The following is a 26,460-nucleotide window of genomic DNA, read 5'->3' on the forward strand; positions in this document are numbered from 1 at the left end:
GGAGAAGTGGAGGCGGGATGGGACTGGTGCCCCTGAGGGGCAGCTGGGGGAAGGGAAGGGATCCCACACCTGAAGGGGGAAATTGGGGAACCACTGGGAGGGCAGAGGATCAAAAGAGAGCATGGCCAGGCTTCCCTTCCCCACTTGGCCCCCCAGGAACCTGCTGAGATCTCGGGCCTGATCCTCTGCCCACTGAGGCCCCCTCCAGCCGCGTCGATCCTGAGGGAGTGGGAGGGAGGGAAGGGGGAGCAAAAGTAAAGGCCGGACGTCCGGGACCGGCACCCCTGAGGAGCAGCTGGAGGAGGGGAGGAGTTCCACACCCAGCAGGACCCACCCATGGCTAGGGGTCCGGGGCAACGGGGGAGACCCTGGGGGAGACGTGGGGGGATGCGGAGGAATGGAAGGGAACGCAGCTAGTGACTTCCCTGTCCACTTAGGCACCAGGGACCCTGTTGGGCTCCCAGGCCTAAACTTCTGCCTTCAGAACCTCTCTCCTGCTGTGCAGAGCCCAAGCCCCACCCCTACACCCCACCCAGGGCCCCACCTCTACACTCAGAGACCCCCTCCAACCGTGCTGGGCCTAAACCTCACCCACACACCCTCACTCAGGGCCCTACCTCCAAACTCAGGAACTCCACATTCCAGAGGCAGCCCTTTGGATGTGCTGCCTCTCTGCTTCCGAGGGGGGGGGGGTCCTAAGCAGAGGCCCCGACTCTGCCTAAGTTCCACTTCCACCTAAACTCCACCCTGCCCCCCATAGCCAAGGTGTTCTTTTTTTTTTCTTTTTTCCTCTTTTAGATTGGGGTTCTGTTTTGCCTTGTTGATTCATTGTTGTTGATTCATTTATATTTTTATTTTTTCTAATAAATCTTTAATTTTTCTAATTTTATTTTATTCTTTATACTTTGTTATTGTTCTGCTCCTTTTGGCTTGTTCCACTTTTTTTTTTTTTCTTCTTTCTGTTGTGGTTTTGTTTTACCTTATTTCAGTTGTTGCAATTATGTTTTTATTTTTCCTAATATACTTTTATCTTTCTAATTTTATTTTGTTTTTTATTGTTATTGTACTGCTCCTTTTTTTTCTTTCTTTCTTTTTTTTTTTTTGCCTCACCATGTGGCTTGCAGGATCTTGGTTCCCAGGCTGGAGGTTAGGCCTGAGCTCCTGTGGTGGGAGCTCCGAATCCAAACCGCTGGACTAACAGAGATCTTCAGACCCCAGGGAATATTAATCAGAGTGAGGCCTCCCAGAGGTCCCCAACTACCTGCAAACCACAGTGCTGGATGCCTCAGGCCAAATAACCAGTAAGACAGGAATACAGCCCCACACATCAAAAAAAAAAAAAGAAACGACAAAAAATATGTTACAGACGAAGAAGCAAGATAGAAACCTACAAGACCATATAAATGAGGATGAAATAAGCAACCTACCTGAAAAGGAATTCAGAGTAATGATAGTAAAGATGATCCAAAATCTCAGAAACAGAATGGAGAAAATACAAGAAACATTTACCAAGGACCTAGAAGAACTAAAGAGCAAACAAACAGTGATGAACAACACAATAACTGAAATTAAAAATACTCTAGAAGGAATCAGTAGCAGAATAACTGAGGCAGAAGAACGGATAAGTGATCTGGAAGATAAAATAGTGGAAATAACTGCCACAGAGCAGAATAAAGAAAAAAGAATGAAAAGAATTGAGGACAGTCTCAGAGACCTCTGGGACAACATTAAACACACCAATATTTGAATTATAGGGGCCTCAGAAGAAGAGGAGAAAAAGAAAGGGCCTGAGAAAATATTTGAAGAGATTAGAGTTGAAAACTTCCCTAACATGGAAAAGGAAATAGTCAATCAAGTCCAGGAAGTGCAGAGAATCCCATACAGGATAAACCCAAACAGAAACACGCCGAGACACATACTAATCAAACTATCAAAAATTAAATACAAAGAAAAAATATTAAAAGCAGCAAGGGAAAAGCAACAAATAACATACAAGGGAATACCCATAAGGTTAACAGCTGATCTTTCAGCAGAAACTCTGCAAGCCAGAAGAGTGGCAGGACATATTTAAAATGATGAAAGGGAAAAACCTACAACCAAGATTACTCTACCAAGTAAGGATCTCATTCAGATTTTATGGAGAAATCAAAAGCTTTACAGACAAGCAAAAACTAAGAGAATTTAGCACTACCAAACCAGCTTTACAACAAATGCGAAAGGAACTTCTCTAAAGCGGGAAACACAAGAGAAGAAAAAGACCCAAAAAACCACACCCAATCAATTAAGAAAATAGTAATAGGACCATACATATCAATAATCACCTTGAATGTAAATGGATTAAATGCTCCAACCAAAAGACACAGACTAGCTGAATGGATTTGAAAACAAGACCCTCATATGTGCTGTCTACAAGAAATCCACTTCAGATTAGGGACACAAGCAGACTGAAAGTGAGGGGATGGAAAAAGATATGCCATGCAAATGGAAATCAAAAGAAAGCTGGAGTAGCAATACTCATATCAGATAAAATAGACTTTAAAATAAAGACTGTTACAAGAGATAAGGAAGGGAACTACATAATGATCAAGGGATCAATCCAAGAAGAAAACATAACAACTATAAATATTTATGCACCCAACAGATGAGCACCTCAATATATAAGGCAAATGCTAACAGCAATAAAAGGGGAAATCGACAGTAATGCAATAATAGTGGGGGACTTTAACACCTCACTTACACCAATAGACAGATCATCATGACAGAACATAAATAAGGAAACACAAGCTTTAAATGACACAATAGAGCAGATAGAATTAATTGATATTTTTAGGACATTCCACCCAAAAGCAGAAGAATACACTTTCTTCTCAAGTGCACACGGAACGCTCTCCAGAATAGATCACACCTTGGGTCACAAATCAAGCCCTGAAACATTTAAGAAATTTGCAATCATATCAAGCATCTTTTCCAATGACAACGCTATGAGATGAGATATCAGTTACAGGAAAAAATCTGTAAAAAATACAAACACATGGAGGCTACTACTAAATACTAAATACATTACTAAATAACCAAGAGATCACTGAAGAAATCAAAGAGGAAATCAAAAAATATCTAGAAGCAAATGACAATGAAAACATGATGACCCAAAACCTATGGGATACAGCAAAAGCAGTTCTAAGAGGGAAATTTATAGCAATGCAATCCTACCTCAAGAAACAAGAAACATCTCAAATAAGCAACCTAACCTTACACCTAAAGCAATCAGAAAAAGAAGAACAAAAAAACTTCAAAGTTAGCAGAAGGAAAGACATCATAAAGATCAGATCAGAAATAAATGAAAAAGAAATGAAGGAAACAATAGCAAAGATCAATAAAACTAAAAGCTGGCTCTTTGAGAAGACAAACAAAATTGATAAACTACTAGCCAGACTCATCAAGAAAAAAAGGGAGAAGACTCAAATCAATAGAATTAGAAATGAAAAAGGAGAAGTAACAACTGACACTGCAGAAATACAAAGGATCATGAGAGATTACTACAAGCAACTCTATGCCAATAAAATGGACAACCTGGAAGAAATGGACAAATTCTTAGAAATGCACAACCTTCCGAGACTGAACCAGGAAGAAATAGAAAATATGAACAGACCAATCACAAGCACTGAAATTGAAACTGTCATTAAAAATCTTCCAACAAACAAAAGTCCAGGACCAATTGGCTTCACAGGCGAATTCTATCAAACATTTAGAGAAGAGCTAATACCTATCCTTCTCAAACTCTTCCAAAAAATACCACAGGGAGGAACACTCCCAAACTCATTCTACGAGGCCACCATCACCCTGATACCAAACCAGACAAAGATGTCACAAAGAAAGAAAACTACAGGCCAATATCAATGATGAACGTAGATGCAAAAATCCTCAACAAAATACTAGCAAATAGAATCCAACAGCACATGAAAAGGATCATACACCATGATCACGTGGGATTTATCCCAGGAATGCAAGGATTCTTCAATATACCCAAATCAATCAATGTGATACACCATACTAATGAATTGAAGAATAAAAACCGTACGATCATCTCAATAGATGCAGTAAAAGCTTTCGAAAAAATTCAACACCCATTTATGATAAAAACCCTCCAGAAGGTAGGCATAGAGGGAACTTACCTCAACATAATAAAGGCTATATATGACAAACCCACAGCCAACATTGTCCTCAATGGTGAAAAACTGGAACCATTTCCTCTAAGATCAGGAACAAGACAAGGTTGTCCACTCTCACCACTATTATTCAACATAGTTTTGGAAGTTTTACCCACAGCAATCAGAGAAGAAAAAGAAATAAAAGGAATCCAAATCGGAAAAGAAGAAGTAAAGCTGTCACTGTTTGCAGATGACATGATACTATACATAGAGAATCCTAAAGTTTCTAGCAGAAAACTACTAGAGCTAATCAATGAATTTGGTAAAGTAGCAGGATACAAAATTAATGCACAGAAATCTCTTGCATTCCTATACACTAATGATGAGAAATCTGAAAGAGAAATTAAGGAAACACTCCCATTTACCATTGCAACAAAAAGAATAAAATATCTAGGAATAAACCTACCTAAGGAGACAAAAGACCTGTATGCAGAAAACTGTAAGACACTGATGAAAGAAATTAAAGATGATACAAACAGATGGAGAGATATACCCTGTTCTTGGATTGGAAGAATCAACATTGTGAAAATGACTCTACTACCCAAAGCAATCTACAAATTCAATGCAATCCCTATCAAGCTACCACTGGCATTTTTCACAGAACTAAAACAAAAGAGTTCACAGTTTGTATCTAAACACAAAAGATCCCGAATAGCCAAAGCAATCTTGAGAAGGAAAAACAGAGGTGGAGGAATCAGGCTCCCTGACTTCACACTATACTACAAAGCTACAGTAATAAAGACAGTATGGTACTGGCACAGAAACAGAAATATAGATCAATGGAACAGGATAGAAAGCCCAGAGATAAACCCACGCACCTATGGTCACCTTATTTTTGATAAAGGAGGCAAGAATATACAGTGCAGAAAAGACAGCCTCTTCAATAAGTGGTGCTGGGAAAACTGGACAGCTACATGTAAAAGAATGAAATTAGAACATTCCCTAACACCATACACAAAAATAAACTCAAAATGGATTAAAGACCTAAATGTAAGGCCAGATACTGTAAAACTCTTAGAGGAAAACATAGGCAGAACACTCTATGACATAAATCACAGCAAGATCCTTTTTGACCCACCTCCTAGAGAAATGGAAATAAAACCAAAAATAAACAAATGGGACCTAATTAAACTTAAAAGCTTTTGCACAGCAAAGGAAACCTTAAACAAGATGAAAAGACAACTCTCAGAATGGGAGAAAATATTTGCAAATGAAGCAACTGACAAAGGATTAATCTCCAAAATTTACAAGCAGCTCGTTTATCTCAGTATCAAAAAAAACAAACAACCGAATCCAAAAATGGGCAGAAGACCTAAACAGACATTTCTCCAAAGAAGATATACAGATTGCCAACAAACACATCAAAGGATGCTCAACATCACTAATCATTAGAGAAATGCAAATCAAAACTACAATGAGGTATCACCTTACACCAGTCAGAATGGCCATCATCAAAAAATCTACAAACAATAAATGCTGGAGAGGGTGTGGAGAAAAGGGAACCCTCTTGCACTGTTGGAGGAATGTAAATTGATACAGCCACTATGGAGAACAGTATGGAGGTTCCTTAAAAAACTAAAAATAGAACTACCATATGACCCAGCAATCCCACTACTGGGCATATACCCTGAGAAAACCATAATTCAAAAAGAGTCATGTACCACAGTGTTCATTGCTGCACTATTTACAATAGCCAGGACATGGAAGCATCCTAAGTGTCCATCGACAGATGAATGGGTAGAGAAGATGTGGCACATATATACAATGGAATATTACTCAGCCATAAAAAGAAACGAAATTGAGTTATCAGTAGTGAGGTGGATGGACCTAGAGTCTGTCATGCAGAGTGAAGTCAGAAAGAGAAAAACAAATACCGTATGCTAACACATATATATGGAATCTAAAAAAAAAAAAAAGGTTTTGAAGAATCTAGGGGCAGGACAGGAATAAAGTCCATTCTCTATGTCTCTATGCAGACGTAGAGAATGGACTTGAGGACACTGGGAGGGGGAAGGGTAAGGTGGGACGAAGTGAGAGAGTGGCATGGACATATATACACTACCAAGTGTAAAATAGATAGCTAGTGGGAAGCAGCTGCATAGCACAGGGAGATCAGCTCAGTGCTTTGTGACCACCTAGAGGAGTGGGATAGGGAGGGTGGGAGGGAGACGCAAGAGGGAGGAGATATGGAGATATATGTATATGTATAGCTGATTTGATTTGTTATAAAGGAGAAACTAACACACCATTGTAAAGCAATTATACTCCAATAAAAGATGTTAAAAAAATTTTAATGCATGTATATACACATACTTTATAACACCACAGTAAACCAATCCCTATATTTGCCCCACAGACAATACGTAACCACTGTTGATAATTGTTCTCCATCCATAAATGTGTGAGAATTTTTTCCATCACTTGAATTCTAGTTTGACTGCATACAATTATTATAGAAAATCACATTTAGTCAGGACTGTGAAGACACAGCTCCACTGTCTACCTATATCCAAACCTGGTGATAAGAAACCTGATGTCAACAGAATTCTAAATTACTCTGTGCCAAATATTTTTCTACATTTTCCTCAAATGCAGAAACATTTATAACTTTCTGTTTATCCATGTTTTTCTAAAGTTTTACCATGTTGGTCTTTTAAATGTATCTTTCTAAGTGCTAAGTAATTTCTTTCAACTTGAAGGTCAGCGTCTTTCTTATGCTTGAGCAAGTTCCTTCTACACTTTACTCTCCATCTTGGATCTATAATTGCATGCATATTGCAACTTTAAAATTTTACTTCAATAGCTCCTAATTTTGTTCTTTTGCACTCTGTACCATATTCTTACAGAATCCTCCATTCTGTGTCTTCTTTCAGCTCTCTAATTCACTCTTAAGCAGTGTACATTTTACTATTCAACTCCACTTTCAAGTATTTAAAATATATATATGATATGTATAATATATAAAATTTTATGACATTTTATATTTTTCTACATAAATATCATTTCTATGACATTTATATTTTTATGACATTCTGTTCTTCTTAATAAATATGGCCTGAAGTATTTGTTTAAAGATATTAATTATACTTATTTTAACAGCTTTCTTTGTGCTCTTATTTAGTTTGTTTATTCCTTCTTTTGGCTGTTGGTTTTCCTCAAATATTCAATGATTCTTTATGTCCATTTTGGTGTTTGGAGTTTTCTATCTGCCCAGTTATGGATACTGTTTAGGTTTACAGTTTCTATACTCCAGTGATTACCATTTGATGGAAAGAAGACCAGAAGACATGCTGATAGGCACAGTTTGCCAATAGATGTTTTCTTCCAAAATTTTCCTGGGTTTTGCCAGCAACCTGGATCATTACCCTGTTTCTTCAGCTTAAGTGTTCACCTGAAATTCTCCAGCTATTGGCAAATACATATACTAATTGCTGCTTAGCACTTCTGTATGTGGTTCATGAGTCAATATTTCTAATAAGTGCTACAGTGCTTCTCTCCCTCTCCCAACATAGGAAACATAAAAATCTGGGTATTACCTAGAGTTGCTCCTGCTTTTAACAGTGCTACTTTTATTTTGTGTGCAGTTTCTTCTTTTAATCCAAATCAGTTCATTTTCTAATTTTCAGGGTTCCCCAAATGTTTAGTTTATCACTGATGTCCTTTCTCACTTTCTATGGAGTCACAGATTTTATATATATTCTAGCTTTAAAGATTTTTCACAAAGGGGAGAAAAGAAGCATAATAACTCAGTCTGTTATTTTTATCCTGATATAATGAACTTTGAAAACTGTATTAAATAATTTTTCATGAAATTCGTATATTGTAGTATATTTTTAGTTAAAATAAAATTAATGTGCAGCCATGTTTATCTAAGGTCTCAATAAATATTTATTGTGCCATACATCAATCTTCAGACTCTATGTGTAGTGTAGGATGCAAGGACTCTAAAATCAGAAAAGAGTCAGCTCTACATTTTATCAGGTGTGTGAATTTGAACAAGCCACCTTAATTTCCTAAGCCTGCTTTTTCCTTTAAAATGTAATGAGCAGATGTTTTGAATTTTAAGTGAATAATATATAGGATTTTTTGAATTTTAAGGGAATAATATATAGGAAAGTATTTAACATAATTTCTGAGCCATGACACTCTCTCCCTCTCTCTTTCTTTCTTTTCTTTCCCCCCTCTCCTTTATTTGCTTCTTTTTTTCTACTGCTGTATGTGACATATGCCAGAATTCTCCGCAGCTAAAGTATGCATCATTTGCTCTCAAAAAGACAGTACAATGAAAACAGGGTTTATTTTAACTTTCACTATTGTTCTGAGTTCTATGAAATGTCAAAGTGGTATTATAAAAGAAAACAACTTTGAAACCAGCATGGCATGTATGAATAATTCCTTCTTGGATCTACTGAAATATCTAAATAACTATAACTCCATTGCTGCTTCTGGAACAATGTGTTTGCTTCTGTAGTTCCTTGGGATTGTACAAAATAGTTAAACAAGTCAGCACATTACTCTCTTAATTCAACATTATACTTATTTCAACATCCCCTTGTAGTTTTTTTGACATTTAGAGTCAATATGTTGTGTTTTATGAAATAACTTAGATTCATACTGAAGTACATAGAAACAGACACACATAGACACAGACACACACACACACAATCATGATAGCTTGCTTAGACTACAAACTAAGAAATATGAGAGCACCGTTTCAAGTCATGAAAAAGTCTTTTTGTTTTGTTAATTATCATAGACTCAGATTACACCCAAATGTGGCCAACAGCTATCAAAATTTATAAGTATCATTATTGAATGAGAAATATCAAATTGAATGAGACGCTGCTGAAACAATGCATATTATAGATGTTTAGCAATTTTTGTGAACCCAATAATTCAGAATTGTTTTAGCACCTATAATCAGTTAAGCTTGGAAAATGTGGTCAACTTTATACATCATGTTTTTAGTGAATTATACAATATCTAATGGAAATGCTTTGGGAAAGTTCTAAAATTCCAGCTTGAGAAAAACATACTAACTGCATTGTAAAAGGGAATTCAAAAGGAATGTAGCTGGATATTTACTAACATCATTAATGGGAAGAAAAAAACTAAAAGGGCATTTATTACAAAATATACCCATGTTACTTTGATTTTTAAAAATAACCACAATATCATCCAGACAGAAAATCAATAAGGAAACACAGACCTTAAATGACACATTGCACCAGATGGTCTTAATTGATATTTATAGAGCATTCCATCCAAAACAGCAAAATACACAGTCTTTTCAAGTGCACAGGGACCATTCTCCAGGATAGATCACATGCTGGGCCACAAAGAAAGCCTTGGTAAATTTAAGGAAACTGAAATCATATCAAGCATCTTTTCTGACCACAATGCTGTGAGGCTAGAAATCAACTACAAGAAAAAACTGCAAAAGACAGAAACATGAGGAGGCTAAACAATATCCTACTAAACAACCATTGGGTCACTGAAGAAATTAAAGAGGAAATAAAAAAACACCTAGAGACAAATGAAAATGAAAACATGACAATCCAAAACCTATGGGATGCAGCAAAAGCATTTCTGAGAGGGAAGTTTTTAGTGATGCAAGCTTACCTCAGGAAACAAGAAAAATCTCAAATAAACAACCTAAACTTACACCTAAAGCAACTAGAGAAACAAGAACAAACAGAACCCAAAGTTAGTAGAAGGAAAGAAATCATAAAGATCAGAGCAGAAATAAATGAAATAGAGACAAAAAAATAAATAGAAAAGATCAATGAAACTAACATCTGGTTCCTTGAAGAGATAAAGAAAATTGATAAACCTTTAGCCAGACCCATCAAGAAGAAAAGGGAGAGGGCCCAAAACAATAAAATCAGAAATGAAAAAGGAGAAGTTACAACTGACACCATAGGAATATATAGCATTATAAGAGACTACTATGAGCAACTATACACCAATAAAATGGACAACCTAGAAGAAATGGACAAATTCTTAGAAAGGTACAATCTCCCAAGACTGAACCAGGAAGAAATAGAAAATATGAGCAGACCAACTACCAGTACCAAAATTGAATCAGTAATTTTAAAACTCCCAACAAACAAAAGTCCGGGATCAGATGGCTACACAGGTGAATTCTGCCAAACATTTAGAGAAGAGTTAGCACCTATCCTGAAACTATTCTAAAAAACTGCAGAGGGAAAAACACTTCCAAACTCATTCTGTGAGGTCACCATCACCCTGATACCAAAACCAGACAGACGTCACAAAAAAAGAAAATTATAGGCCAGTATCACTGATAATCATAAATGCAAAAATCCTCAGCAAAATCCCAGCAAACTGAATCCAACAATATATTAAAAGGATTATACACTATGATCAAGTGGGATTTATCCCAGGGATGCCAGGATTTATCAATATCCACAGATAAATTGGTGTGATACACCACATTAACAAATTAAAAAATAGAAACCATATCATCACCTCAATAGATGCAGAAAAAGCTTTTGACTAAATTCAACACCTATTTATGATAAAAATTCTCCAGAAAGCAGGCATAGAGGGAACCCATCTCAACATAATAAAAGTCATATATGACAAACCCACAGCTAACATCATACTCAATGGTGAAAAGCTGAAAGTGTTTCCTCTAAGATCAGGAACAAGACAAAAATGCCCATTCTCACCACTTTTATTCAAAGTAGTTTTGTAAGTCCTAGCCACAGCCACCAGAGAAGGAAAAGAAATAAAAGGAATCCAAATTGGAAAAGAAGTAGTAAAACTGTCACTGTTTGCAGATGACGTGATACTGTACATAGAAAATCCTAAAGATGCTACCAGAAAACTACTAGGGCTCATCAACAAATTTGGTAAAGTTGCAAGACACAAAATTAATACACAGAAATCTACTGCATTTCTATACACTAATAATGAAATATCAGAAAGAGAAATTAAGGAAACAGCCACACTTACTATCATATCACAAAGAATAAAATACCTAGGAATAAACCTACCTAAGGAGGCAAAAGGCCTGAACTCTGAAAACTATAAGATGTTGGTGAAAGAAACTGAAGACCACACAAACAGACAGAAAGATATACCGTGTTCCTGGATTGGAAGAAGTGATATTGTTAAAATGACCATACTACCCGAGGCAATGTACAGATTCAACCCAATCCCTATCAAGTTACCAAAGGCATTTTTTCAGATATAGAACAAAAAATTTTTAAACTTATATGGAAACACAAAGGACCCCAAATAAACAAAACAATCTTGAGAAAGAAGAATGGAGCTGGAGGGATCATGCTCCCTGACTTCAGACTATACTACAAAGCCACAGTAATCAAAATGGTATAGTACTGGCTAAAAACAGACACATAGATCAATGGAACAGGATAGAAAGCCCAGTAATAACTCCACGCACTTATGGTCAATTAATCTGTGACAAAAAAGCCAAGAATATATAATGGAGAAAAGACAGTCTCTTCAATAAGTGGTGCTGGGAAAAAGGGACAGCTACATGTAAAAGAATGAAATTAGAACATTCTTTAACACCATATACAAAAATAAACTCAAAATGGATTAAAGATCTAAATGTAAGACCATATAGTCTAAAACTCCTAGAGGGAAACATAGGCAGAGCACTCTTTGACATAAATCACAGCAATATTTTTTTGGATCAATCCCCTAGAGTAATGGAATAAAAACAAAAATAAACAAAGGGAACCTAATTAAACTTAAAAGCTTTTGCACAGCAAAGGAAACCACAAACAAAACCAAAGACAACCTACAGACTGGGAGAAAAATATTTGCAAATGATTTGATCTATAAGGGATTAATTTCCAAAATAAACAGCTCATACAGTTCAATATCAAAAAACCCAAACAACTCAATCAAAAAATGGGCAGAAGACCTAAATAGACATTTCTCCAAAGAAGACATACAGATGGCCAACAGTTATAGGAAAAGATGCTCAATATCACTAATTATTAGAGAAATGCAAATCAAAACTACAATGAGATAACTATCGCCTCACACCAGTAAGAATGGCCATCATTAAAAAGTCTATAAAAAATAAATACTGGAGAGGGTGTGGAGGAAAAGGAACTCTCCTACACTGTTGGTGGGAATGTAAATTGGTACAGCCACTATGGAGAACAGTATGGAGGTTCCTCAAAAAACTAAAAATAGAACTATCATATGATCCTTCAATCCCACTCCTGGGCATATATCCCAAGAAAATTCTAATTCGAAAAGATACATGCACCCCAATGTTCACTGCAGCACTATTTATAAGAGCCAAGCCATGGAAGCAACATAAATGTCCATTGACAGATGAATGGATAAAGAAGATGTGGTTTATATATACAATGGAATATTACTCAGCCATAAAAAAGAATGAAATAATGCCATTTGCAGCAACATGGATGGATTTAGAAATCATAATAGTAAGTGAAGGAAGTCAGAGAAATACAAATATCATATGGTATCACTTATATGTGGAATCTAAAAAAAGATACAAATGAACTTATTTACAAAACAGAAATAGACTCACAGACATAGAAAACAAACTTATGGTTACCAAAGGGGATAGCAGGGCGGGGGGGGGGGGCGGGGGAGGGGGGGAGATAAATTACGAGTTTGGGATTAACACATACATACTACTATATATATAATAGATAAACAACAAGGACCTACTGTATAGCACAGGGAGGTATAGTCAATATCTTGTAATAACTTATAATGGTTATTAATCTGAAAATCTGAAAAATAATACATATATGTATAACTGAATCACTTCGCTGTACAACTGAAAGTAACACAACATTGTAAACTAAATATACTTCAATTAAGTATATTTACTTTACTTAATTCTTTAATAAGAATTTAAAAACTCACAATAACTAATTATAAAATTATTAAAGACCTTAACATTGATCTCCTGAATTATATGAAGGCCACACCTAGTCCCAATCAAAACATCTTAAAACCTCCCCACTTTTTCGTCTCTTACCCATTTTTCTTCCCACCAATTGATCTTAAGATTCTCTGCTCTAGCGACACCCATATGCCTCCAAACTCCTCACTCCTCATACCCTGACTTCCCTGTCTCTCTACACTTACTCTCCCCTTTTGCGCCTGATCTACTATCATAAATAGTTTATCAGGCAAGGCATAACTTTTTCTTGCAGGAAAGGGAAGACACTAGGAACATGCCTGTTTTAGTGTTCTATGCCATTGCACAAGTATATGAGTAAGACCAGTCTGTCAATTATGAGGTTCTTCCTATGGAACTATAATGGAACTACAGTAGACATATGCATCTATACAATGCTATTGCATCCTCACAGCAAACTTAAGGTGTTGGTAACAGTTCCATCTTACAGATGAGAAACTGAGGCCCAGAGGAATTAGTTACTTGTCAAAGTGACAGAAGGACATCTAGAATTGTAGCCTGACTTCTCAGCCTATATGCTATGCTTCCTTCCTGTTAAATACAAAGCAAAAACTATGTAACTATTCACACAGTTTCAAAACATGCTTCCCATTATAAGTGCCTTTAATTGAGACAAAAATGTGTTCATTTGATGGTAGATCTGATTCTTATAAAAGACTAAACTTTTTTTGAACCACTAGTATGAAATAAAGTAGTTTATTACACTGGACAAAATAGATTTGGATAAACAGGGGGGTATAGATACAAAATATAATAGAAAAGATTTTCTGTGTGATTCATAAGCTAATTCTAAAGGCAAGTCACAAATGATGTCATATGCTAAGCAAAGGGATATTATTGGAATAGCCATATAACTTCCTAAGGTGACTCTTTCAAGAACATACATATCTAAATGTATGCATGCTAGCATTTGCCATTGTACTGTAGAGGCAGTAAAGCAATAGTCAAATGCTTGGCATTTATAAATATGTAAATTAAAGATATGTATATATCAATAAATATATATGTATCAATATATGTGTGTCTATATATATATATGCAGGTACATATATATTTAGAAGATATATATACGTACACATAAAGGCATATATTAACATGTATATGTTAATAGCATATAACATTTTAGTTGTCTTTATCAGTGATCAAAGGATTATGAGGTTAAAATAGATAAACCACATAAAGTGCTTAGCAGAGGATTATAGTATTAGGCACATATTAAACATTTATTTCTTTATAGTCATAAATTTTATATATTGTTTGTGCCACTACAGATGATTTGGGATTGTGAATTATTTTAATAAGAAAGGTAAAAATTTTAAACATATTTATTTAAAGTAAATGCCTTATTAAATGGCCAAATGAATGCAGATATAAAAGTACGTAAACTTCCCAAGAGACTTTAAAAAATAATCACTAATCAGGCAAAAACATAAGTTTAAAATCATCAACAAATCTAGAGCATTTGCACAAAATCTCTGAAGTTTAATAGAATAACGATTTATCTTTCAGGAAGTAATTTGACATAATTTATGAGAACTGCCATTAGCTAAATTGACAGGCAATTAGATGAAAGAAACTAATTTTAGTGGAAAGAAAATAGACACGGTTTGTGTAAATATGGATGACCTAATGGGCTGCTAACAAACTCATATTTCAAAGGTTTTCTACTAATTAAAATTTTCATAAAGTTAACTAAATGAAATGTATGATATTTGGAAGTCATCTTTCAAAATTGCTTCAAAAATGTTAAATTACTATTGGAAACATTCCCAACTGTAACAAATTTGAGAGGAGGCAAGAGAAGCATTTCCTTTTTCTATTAGCTCAAAAGGATGGCTGTTTATTTACTTGGAAATAGAATACATATGTTCAAGGGCAAGAATAAGAAAAGATATCTCCTCAAAAGCAGATATGGGATTCACAACAGTCGGGTGGAAAATGTTGATGGAACATTTCTAACAATATTCTTTTCAGCTTTGATGCTTAATTTAAATTTCTCTCTAGCCAAAACTCATAGTGCTTTTGTGCTAACATTCAGAAATAATTTAACTTGGTTTAATACCATGTTCAAATAATTGATAATTATCAATTATCTTTCATAAAATGAAAAAATGTTGTCTTTAAGTCAATATTTTAATATAATTGAGAGAGACTTCAATTATATTGAATTAGAACCTCTTTTTTACTTTTAGGTTTTAAGTTCACTTCTTAACTTGAGATTAGTGGAGACAAGTGAGTCTCAGAACACTTTAAAAATTCAAATTACTTTTTTTTTTAAAGATTTTGTGTGTGTGTGGACCATTTTTTTAAAGTCTTTATTGAATTTGTTACAATACTGCTCCTGTTTTCTTTCTTTCTTTCTTTCTTTTTTGGCCACGAGGCATGTGGAATCTTAGCTCCCCGACCAGGTATCAAACCCACACCCCCTACATTGGAAGGCAAAGTCTTAACTGCTGGACCACCAACGAAGTCCCTCAAATTACTTTTAAAGAACGTATAAATGTATAAGAACATGTAAGTTATAAAAGGTAGCAAGATGACAATCTGTTTTTTACAATTCTTAGTCTGTCCTCTGGAGCAAGTATCGCATTGAAAGCTCAAGAATAAGAATAATATAAACACTACTTTATGGAATAAAGCATCACTATTCCTAGCAGAAGACAAGAATCCATTTACTTTTTTTGGCTCCAGCACTCTTAAGTTCCTGGTTTAGAAACATTGGCTTTGTGAACAAAACTGGTGTGTTATAGAACGGCTTCAAGATTTCTTTTTCAAATCCTTTCTCATCTCAGCCTGGTTCAGAAATTTGAGCATTTCTCAACACAAAGTTGAAAGGGAAAAACAAGGTTTGTAAGGAGTACTAAGGACAAGGAAGAAATGAAGATGCCCTCTGCTTTAATTGTTTTCACTGAGGTGAGGATATCTCTGCCTGGCCCAGATACTCCTTTTTCAAGGTAAATATGACTGGAGTTAGATGGGAGATCAATGGTGTTCTTAGATTATGACATGGATGCTTCAGCGGAATCACAGAGGAGGTGTAGCTAGTTGTTAGAGCGTTGCCTGCATAGGCACACTTTGAAAGCCCACCATTCGCAGGTTAGGGGGCCCACTCCTATACACCCACATTTGTCCGTCAGAAACGGGCCATCTCATAAACAGTTCCACTTCCCCAAGGTAATTACATCAGAAACAGAAGCTTGTCCCTCATTAACTCGCTTCTTAAGTCCCTGTAAGTCCAGAATTATTGTCATAACTATCTTATTTTACTTGAAGGGTCAACACGGTTGACAGCCAGATCTCCTCATTCATTTTTTAAATAGAATATACTCAATAATTAAACTTGAAATATTCAATACTTGTTTTTACTTCTCTTTTTGCAAAGGCAGGTAAGAATACCAACATTCTTTGGGAAATCCCTCATACTCATAGGCTACTACATTCTCTTCCCTTTTCTTCATCTCATCAAAATAAAATAATCACAATCCAAATTTTTAAGAATTCTTTTTTACGTAACACATGTTCAAAAGCAGGAAACATAACCAAACTAACTATATTTCTTACCCACTGCCAAAATATTTCTTAAAACTCTTGCCTGCTTTTTTTGGAGTATTTCCCTTGAATTTTGTTTATAAAACCATATAAAAAGTGTGAATTATTAAAGGATATCACAGAATCTCTACATACAGCATATGCATGTATATGCGTGTATGTGTAAATACATGTGTGATTATATCGTTTTATATGTGCATATACATATTATATATACACACATAATGTTTAATTTCTACCTGCAATGCATGATTCTTCTACCTCACTCTTTGGAGACAGCCTAGAAGCCTTTTAATTCCTAGAAGATGACCCAAGTTATCTTTTTACTGACACAACATTAACTTTGTTATTTAGCTAATACCAGCATTTATTGAACACTTAGGATCATATTAAATTTTATTCTAACAACAATCCCATGAGGTAAGTTTTATTACATAAATATATTTTATTCAAGACAATTTTGAGAAATTATTCAAAGTTACACAGCTATTAAGAAATTCAAACTCAGCTCTTTCTGACTCTAAATGGATGCTTATAAATACCACATAATGTGACTGACTTCTGATGGGTACTTCAGAGCTAATTTTGCATGGCAACCTAGGCAGTCACTTTTATAGGTAATATCTCTTAAAATAGGTCCCCTGTCCAAAAATATCTCCCCTGGTTATGGTTATACCTAAAATCCCACAGTATGTCATACTCCTTAAAGCAATGTATTCAATTACATATGTGAATGCACATTCTATTCTCACCTCTCTATCTTCTTTTACTCTTGTCTCAGATGAATAAATATTTCTTCCTCTTGCCTAGGTAACACTTCCACCTGTATTTTCGCATCCATCATTTCCTGCTTCCTGTAGGACAGTAGCTCTCGGACTGTACCACATGGAGCCTGCAAATATTTTTGCTGAAAACAAAAACAATTAATTGCAATATATTTTTATCAAGTCCATGACATTTCTGTACATAAAATGATCCAGTGTTAACATCCCAGGCGATAACACACAAGCAAGATACATATACACACCTAATTTCTTAGTTATTCACACTGATAATAAGTGTTTGCATCAGGTGACTATGTTTAACCCATTTGTCAGCTTTTAAGCAGCAGTCCTATTCACTTTGATAATGCTTCTTCCAAGAAGAAGCAGTGTCTTTGTCACACGTTTTGTCTCCAAATAACTGGTTATACTTATTGAAATAGTGCTGTGGGATATTCACATGCTGCTAATTTAGAATGAATCCATTCTACCTCTGACTTTCCTGGAAAAAAATGTAAGTGGATTTCACTAACATTTCTCAACTATAGAAACTAAAAAACTGCAATTACTAAAGGAACGTCTGCTGAAATGAAAGAAGCAGGCAGATCAGACAGGCAATTTCACTGGTGGCATGCAGCCATTCAGTGTAGGGCACACAGGTCTTCAATTTCATATATACGGAGGTAAACATAATGCAAGCATTTTCACTTTTGTGTGCATATCTGCATAAAACATCCATAGCAGGTGGATCATTATATTTCCATTTCAAAGTTTGCAATAACTTTGATACACTCTTGCTTTTACAAATAAGTACTGATGTTTATCTCCGCTGAATTCCTTAAGAAAAAGGAACTAGAAATTATATTAAAACAAAGTGGCATATCCAGCTTGCCATTGAGAAGACTTCTCATGTGTCAGAAAGAATCTATTTTTGTACTTCACCTTTTAACTATTTGTACTGTCTTTCATCCAGAACCTTCTTGATCAAGGTTTAACCTGGCACACACAGAGGAGTACATGTTACTTTTGTGATCATCTGTTTGCTGCTTTGGTCTGCTTCTGGATCTAGAGGAAAAAATAAATAAACAGAAATTAGTGTCCTTTTTATCACACATCTCTGACCTTGGAAGAAGATCCAAGGGCTCCTTATTTCCAATAAATCCAGTAGAGATACTCTGGCTGACAGTAAACCTATGGGTTTTGTCAGGGTTCTCCAGAGAAACAGAACAAATAGGATATGTACACACACACGCATATGTGTATATATATATATACACATGTATATGGAGAGAGACAGAAAAAAAAAAGAGATTTCTTGATATTTATTATGAGGAATTGGCTCACATGATTATGGAGGCTGAGAAGTTCCAAGATCTGCAGTCTGCAAGCTAGAGAACCAGGAGATCTCATAGTATAGTATCAGTCTGAGTCTAAGTCCAGCTTGAAGACAGGCAGTGAGAGCAAATTCTCCCTTAGCCTTTTGTTCTAGTCAGGTCTTCAACAGATTAGGCCCACCCATAATGGGAACAGCAATCTGCTTAACCCAGTCTACCAATGCAAATGTTAATTTATCTAGAAACATTCTCACAAACACACCCAGAATAATGTTTAACCAGATATCTGGGTAACCTATGGTCCAGTCAAGTTAACATATAAAATTAACCATCACAGGTTTGTCATCATTTTAGTTTTTGCTGGGAGGCAATGTAGCCTAATGGTTAAGAGCCTATTCTCTGAATTTAGTCTAACTGGGCCAAAAACCCACTTCTCATGGATGGACCTAGAGTCTGTCATACAGAGTGAAATAAGTCAGAAAGAGAAAAACAAATACCGTATGCTAATACATATATATGGAATCTAAAAAAAAAAAACAATGGTTCTGATGAACCTAGGGGCAGGACAGGAATAAGGACACAGACGTAGAGAATGGACTTGAGGACACAGGGAGGGGGAAGGGGAAGCTGGGACGAAGTGAGAGAGTGGCATGGACATATATACACTACCAAATGTAAAATAGATAGCTAGTGGGAAGCAGCTGCATAGCACAGGGAGATCAGCTCAGTGCTTTGTGACCACCTAGAGGAGTGGGATAGGGAGGGTGGGAGGGAGACGCAATAGCGAGGGGATATGGTGGTATGTGTATACATATAGCTGATTCACTTTGTTATACAGCAGCAACTAACACAACAATGTAAAGCAATTATACTCCAATAAAGATGTTAAAAAAAAACAAACACCTCTCTGATCCATCTATCTCATGGGGTTATTGTAAGCATTCAATGAAAGTGTATAAACAATATAGGATAGTTTGCCATTATTATTGAATTATTACAGTAGTCTTTGTAGGAGTCACCAGGGTACCTGACTTTAATCCCCTACTTTCCAAATTCTTCTCTTTTGACAGGCATAAAACTGTAAATTTGGGAGAGAAATAGAGCGAGTGGAAGGGAGTGCAGAACCTCATTGTAATTTTGAAGCTGACTGAACTTTGATAGAAGCCTCAGTCTCCGGAGGCCTGACCTAAAACACTGTGTGACTACCACACACGGAGAGCAACATGTGGCCAAGAATGCTGTCCAGAGGCTGCTGTCCTGATGGTCACTGTCATCTTAACCTCTGTTACACCGAGACTTTAAGGGCCATAATTCCAGGATAGCTCTAATGGTCAGTTTGAAAGTTGATTATGAGTTATTTTGAAGAGGATTTTAGCAGTTTTAACTGCTCCAAGATCTTATAAACACCATCATGTGTGGAGTAAAGTAGATGATGGGGCGTATAGTTAATATAACCAAATTCTAAAATCGACAAATTTCTTTTGTACTCCTTGAAGTAATCCAGCTTTGCAACTCTCTGTGAAGTCATGATATTGGTTACAAAAATCTTTCACCATCCGAACAAGGTCACCATTGTTTATTTGCCGTCATTTTTCACCACCAAGGAGAGTGGGATACCTCAACTCAGGAGAGCCAAAGTGAAGGCAATTCCAGGGCGCTCTCAGATTGCCTTCTGTGTGTGAACGGGAGAGAAATCCAATAACTCAAAATTTAAAATAAAATCTAAGAATTTCATTTTTTACTGGTTAGGTTTTCTAACTGATCAAAGTGCCAGATGCTGTCACATATTGTCCATTTTTTCTCAGCTGGACTTTGAACTCAGAAAATGCTTAGGACGTAATTTTTCTTTTTCAGTGCAGTTTAATGGGTTACATTTATAGAGTTCTTTATAGTGTTCAAAGAGTCTTCTGTGTTCTTATGTATTCTCTCATTATCTTTGTAAATTTAATATATAAGGTGTGTGGGACAGGCATTATTTTCACAACTAAGAAAGGGTGGGTGAGGGTGGAGAGAGACCTTGATTGGGATTGAGTGACGTGTCCCTGAATCACTAACCTGGCTCACAGTCATGAAAACTCCATAAGGAAAGGTAATTTGGTAAGTTGGTCACTCAGGCATGCCCTGCCCTGAACAATACCTGGCACACAGTAGGTGCCAAAAACTTTATGTGGGATAATCAGCGAATCTGATTAGAAGAAGAACTGGGAATAGAATTTAGTTCTGCAAACTTTTATGTTGCACCTTTACACTGGCAAGAGCCCTTCTCTGTCCTCACACTCCCCCAATTTTCCTCCGTCTATTCTCGATGCAGCTGTTGTTGGGTTTGCGGAGGCAAGGCCAGTGAGCTCTGTCCACTGAGGGGTACCAGAACCCCAGCCTCACAGTGATGGAGCACGGAAAGGAGGGGCGTCTATGGGGGACTCCTACCTGAGAGACTAAAGCTGACGCCCCCTGAGATGCCCAAGGACGTCAGAAAAGAAGGTCCGCTGGGTCCCTCTGTCCTGAGGGCGCTGGTCTCACTTTGTTGCTGGTCACGGTGGTGGAGCAGGATTCTCTAGTGGAGGCCCCGCATCCCCTGGCCTGCATGTGTCCGACCTAGGCTAGCGCCCTGAGGCGGCCACACTCGCGGTCTCCGCCGTGCGTCGGGCTGGGTGCGAGGCACGCGGGACAGCTGCCCTCCGCTCCCGGACGCTCCCGGACGCTGCCGCTGTGCCCACCCATAGGGCCAGGGAGTCGGGCGGGGCTTCTACGGGGCGGAGCCTGCGAGGTGCAGGAGGCGGGCCTGCTGGGGGCGTGGCGGCCGCGCGAGTGGTCTGCTGCCCAGGCTGCGCTCAGACTGGGCGGGGCTGTTGGCGGCCGCGGCCACAGCAGGGGCACCTTTTGCTCTTCCTTGTCTTCTCCACCTCTCTCTTCTCTTCCACCTCTCCCTCTCTCTCCATTCCCGGTCTCCCTTTCTCTCGTTTGTTTTTTTTTCTTTTCCTTAACTTTACAGCATTTGTTCTCCAAGTCACAGATTCCAACCGATTTGCGCCCAGGTAAGATATCTGTCACTACTTCTGCTACTGTGTAGGGGGCTTTGCACATCCCTCTCCCGGGTGTCTCTTGTGCAGCGGAAGCCTCAGCTGGGAAAAGGTGGGGGAGGGGGGGGTCTCCATGCCTTGGCAACTGGCCAGGTGGACCGAGCTGTCTGGGCCCCACCTGGCAGAAGCATCAGTCTCGGCCTCTCCACGTGTCATCATGGACGTTGGTACTGGGCTCTAGAAAAAGAGGGTGCCACCTTGTTAAGGACCACTTTAAAGCGCCAGGGATTACTGTTACCTGAGGTAAGAATGTAGAGTTATGCACAGATAATGGAGGTGGGAATTCGAGATGAAGCAAACTGTGGCAGTGACCTGCTTGTTGTGGAGTGAGGGGAGCTTTGGCACTTACAAATAATTTTCCCTGCAAGTGCTCTAGAAACAACTTGAAAGCTAAGATAGATAAATATTCAGATTCCTAAAATTCAAGAAAAATCAAGGTTAATGCAAGTGGAGGGTGGGGTATGAAGTAATGAGAATGGATGAGCTTTACCCTTTTCCGAATTTTAGTCTTTTCTCCTTTATTTCTCCTCGTTTATTAAAATGAGAGAAACAAATATCCATGCCTTATATAATCCATTTTTTTTCCTTCTTTTTTTAGGTTGTTTCAGAGCTGCTGTGATGGCTGACTTCTTTCTCCTTTTCTTTTGTTGGGAAATTTGATAGAAATTTTGAGAAAGTGTGTATAAGAGGGCAAGAGTTTGGAGGTGTGTGTCCTGGGAAGGGAAAATGTAAAGTGACCCAACTCAGAAAGACCATCCTTGAAAATTGGGAAATTAGTATCATTCTGCCTGGTACTACCAGGCTTTAGGATTATGTCAGCAAATAAAAACCTTTCAGTTGCAACAAGCCCACAGCCAACTGCTGTGAACCCCCTTATTATAGTGCTTCCAGGACATAGACCCCAAGGTTGAGGCATACATCCATGTATACACACAGACATATGTAATGTTACAAAACAGCAATGAACTTTTTAAAGAAAAATAATTTGAGGGCTTAGAGATTGAACTATGCATGACAATTGTAAAACAAACCAAAAGGATGTTGTGGATGTTGGTAAGGGTATGTGAAATTAATTTTAAATGTACACTAGATTTTAAAAAGACCAGCCAGGATTGAAAGTAGTTGCAATCTCAAATGGACGGTTGAATTTAAGTGATATTACCAGGAGTTTATTATATTTGAGAAAAAAATCAAGCTTTCTGGTAGAAGAATCTCTTCTCCTACTAAAAATACCAATTTAAGTTTATTTTTAAACTACTTAAAGTCTCTTTTGCTTCACACACTTGATGACTTTGTCTCTCTCCATCCAACAAAGATAAAATTAAATTCCATTGTCATGTGAGGTAGTTCTCCTCCAAATCCACATAGGTTCTTGAAGATGCAGTGTGCAATGGAAATGGATCCAATAAGTAGGCAATTTGCCAATTCACTGCTCTTAAGTCTTCTGAAAGCAGAGGGGGGTGAGGTTGTGTTAAAGCCTTTTCTCCATTCCCGTTCCTCCATGAGTTCCAAATCTCAAACAAGCACAGATCTGAGACTGGCTAAACAAGATTGGCACAGCAGAGTGTCCTCTGACCTCATCTAGGATCTTCCAAGGATCAGTCTATCCTGCATTTACAGCATACATGATATGGGTAAAAGCAATATCAATGTGAAAAGTCTGAGCATTGGAAGGGATCTGATAGGGAATTAGATCAAGGAAAGGATATACTGATTTAAACAATTAGTCCAGGGAACCATACTAGGCATCATAGAGATGTTTACATGATAACAAGGAAAAAGGAACTTATACGTCAGAGAGCCTGACAATGGAATGGGAAAGAGACACACACACACACACACACACACACGTTATACCTGAACAGTTCTTTGTGCTTTGTTTCCCATATATGTGAAATGGGGATGATGATAATGAAGATGATGATAATACAAATAGTAATAAAATAATATCTGTCACTTAGTATTTTCTATATGCCAGGCATTGTTCTCAAAGCTTTACTTGTCTTAATTTCATTCATATCTCACAATAGCCTTATAAGGTAGCTACTATTTTATCATTACCCCAGTTTACAGTTAACGCATGAAGAGACTGAGTAACTTACACCCAAGATCACTCAGCTGGGAAGTGACATCATGATTAGTGGTCCACACAAATCACAGATATTTTTTTACTTCATTTGGAAGATTCCTTTGGATCAAGTTATTATCATTGCTATGCCATTCATATGGAATCATTCTACTACTCCTTGTGGTGCACATTTCTGAGGTGCCACAGGGGGTGGCTAGTCCCTACAGAGCTGAAAGGAAGGACCAATATGTGAAGAGTGTTAAAAATAGTGCCAGGTGTTTTAATTAAATGTGACAAGCAGTTGAGAGTCACAAAGCAAAGGTGACTATCTACATTATATTTAAAGAATCAGGTGACTGTAATAGTATAAAAACGAAGGAAAATTAAGGGAGTACAGTGAAGATAGCATATTAGTTCAGGTGTTAATAAATTAGAGCTGAGAAATAAGGAGAAAAGGTCAATCCAAGATTATAATGCATAAGAATATCTATATCAAAACATGGAAGGTAAGTAAGAAGGAGGGAGCAAAAAACAAAGCTGCCTACAAAGTTACAAACCTTGTATGCAGGAAATTGTATGCTAGAGAAGGCAGACCTTTTGATTTAAAAGAGAAACTCACTGTGTGATAGGCAATGATATGTCCATGTGGAAATGTCCTGTAGAAGTGTTGTCCCATTATGTAAGTATTGAAGATTGGTTTAAGTAATATATGGTGTCAATGATCTTTAACCAAAACCAACCAAACATGTCTTTATGTGAACAATTGAACAGAGTTAAGCTAATGACCTTGTTGAAATGATAGAAAATATATACCATGGGAAACCATGGATGGTTTCAGTTAGAGGATGTTAGAAAGGATATATAGGATTCAGACATGAGTTAGGTGACTGGGAGAGGGTTTAAGGAAGCAGGACTTTGCTTGGGTTGAATGATGTCAGGAAGCAAAGGTAATTTTGTGATTGAGAATCATAACAGTTCTTATCTAGATGAGGAGGATGGAGCAAGACTGGAGCTTAGTTGGATTAAAAAAATCAGCATTTTCTTATAGTATGAGCCAGAATGTGAGAATAAGAGACTGTTGGTCATATTTTTAATTTGCACAGTGTTCGTGCTTTTGTTATTCTCATACTTGATTTTAGAACAGCTTTATTTTGTCTTAATCCATCTCAGTTACAAAATCGCTTTGTCCGACACTGGAGTTCTGAGAAATTGTTTGTAAGGCCAGGCTAGCTGTGAGGAAAGACCAACTCCTGGCACCACTGATGCCTGACGGATGGCACCAACCAGTAATCAGTTTGACCATCTTGTCATGTCTGCTTTTCTTTTTTTTTTATAATGGGCATTCTACACTGTTATAGTTATGTCATTATTTTAATTAACTAGTACAGCATACCTGTGGTTTTATGGTAGTAACATAAAAGTGAATTGAAAAATTATAAGCCATTATTAGAACAGATGTTAGGTTGAAATGGTAAAGGGTTGAGTATGATATGTAAAGCAGGGACATTTGGGAGACACTGCCCTATAGGATGCTGTGATGGTTAATTTTATGTGTCAACTTGACTGGGCCATGGATGTCCAGATATCTGGTTAAACATTGTTTCTGAGTGTGTCCATGAGAGTGTTTCCAGAAGACATTAGCATTTGAATCAGTAGAATGAATAAAGCAGATTGTCCTCCCCAGTGTGGGTGGCATCATCTAATCCACTGAAGGCCTGAACAGAACAGAAAGGTAGAAGAAGGGAAAATTCTCTTTGTCTGCTTGACTGTTTCAGCTGAGACATTGGTCTTCTCCTGCCCTAGGACTGGGACTTACACCACTGGCCCTGCAGTTCTCAGGCCCTCTAACTTGGGCTAGAACTCACACCATTGGATCTCCTGGTTCTCAGACATTCAGACTCCAACTGGAACTAAAGCACCAGATTTCCTGGGTCTTCAGCTGACAGATGGCAGACCGTGGGACCTCTCAACCTCAGCCTCCATAATCACATAAGCCAGTTCCTCATAATAAATCTCTTTCCATTCATATATACATCCTATTGGCTCTGTTTCTCTGGAGAACCATGAATACAGATGCTGTGCTAGATTGCGTGTGATCAACTCGACACCACCATTGCTCCATTCTAAGTCTTGGAGTTGTGTCTCTCAGAATCTCTTCCCCATATGACTCTGGATTGTAGTTTGCCAGTGAGAGAAACTCCTGCAAGATTTGGAATGCAGAAGTAAAGAAGAAGCAACTATTCTCAGGAGGCTGTGGTGCCCAAACATGGTGGCTTCACAGATGTCCGGCAGAGTAGTAGAGCTGTGTGGCCAGGGCCTCTGGACTTCCCCAAGAGCAGTGACTCTACTACTCAGTGCAGTGCTTCAGCCTGAGGGTGTTGGTGACTGATTTTCCCACCATCCAGCCTCAGCATTCCAAACCTTTACTGCCTCAGCAACTTCATCCTTTAATTAAGCACTAATTCCTATATTAAACCCCTTCCCCGTTATACTTA

General features: G+C 37.5%; 1 protein-coding gene and 1 long non-coding RNA gene across 5 annotated transcripts in view; one reads left to right on the forward strand and one right to left on the reverse strand.

The window, feature by feature from the left end:
• LOC309630748 (gamma-crystallin F-like) overlaps positions 1-21,457 on the reverse strand; it is an 81,811-nt gene extending 60,354 nt beyond the window's left edge. For all 4 annotated transcript variants that reach the window (XR_014245913.1, XR_014245914.1, XR_014245915.1 and 1 more), the window contains exons 1-3: positions 21,245-21,457; positions 18,426-18,548; positions 17,475-17,629 (exon numbers count right to left, since the gene is read on the reverse strand). The gene's annotated coding sequence lies outside the window, so the exon portion shown is untranslated. The remainder of the gene's footprint in view (positions 1-17,474; positions 17,630-18,425; positions 18,549-21,244) is intronic.
• LOC309630759 overlaps positions 1-26,460 on the forward strand; it is a 94,300-nt gene that overhangs the window by 29,212 nt on the left and 38,628 nt on the right. The gene's annotated exons all lie outside the window — the stretch shown is intronic.

The sequence above is a fragment of the Balaenoptera borealis genome (genome assembly GCF_965194805.1).
Source record: "Balaenoptera borealis genome assembly, chromosome: 6".
NCBI lineage: Eukaryota > Metazoa > Chordata > Mammalia > Artiodactyla > Balaenopteridae > Balaenoptera > Balaenoptera borealis.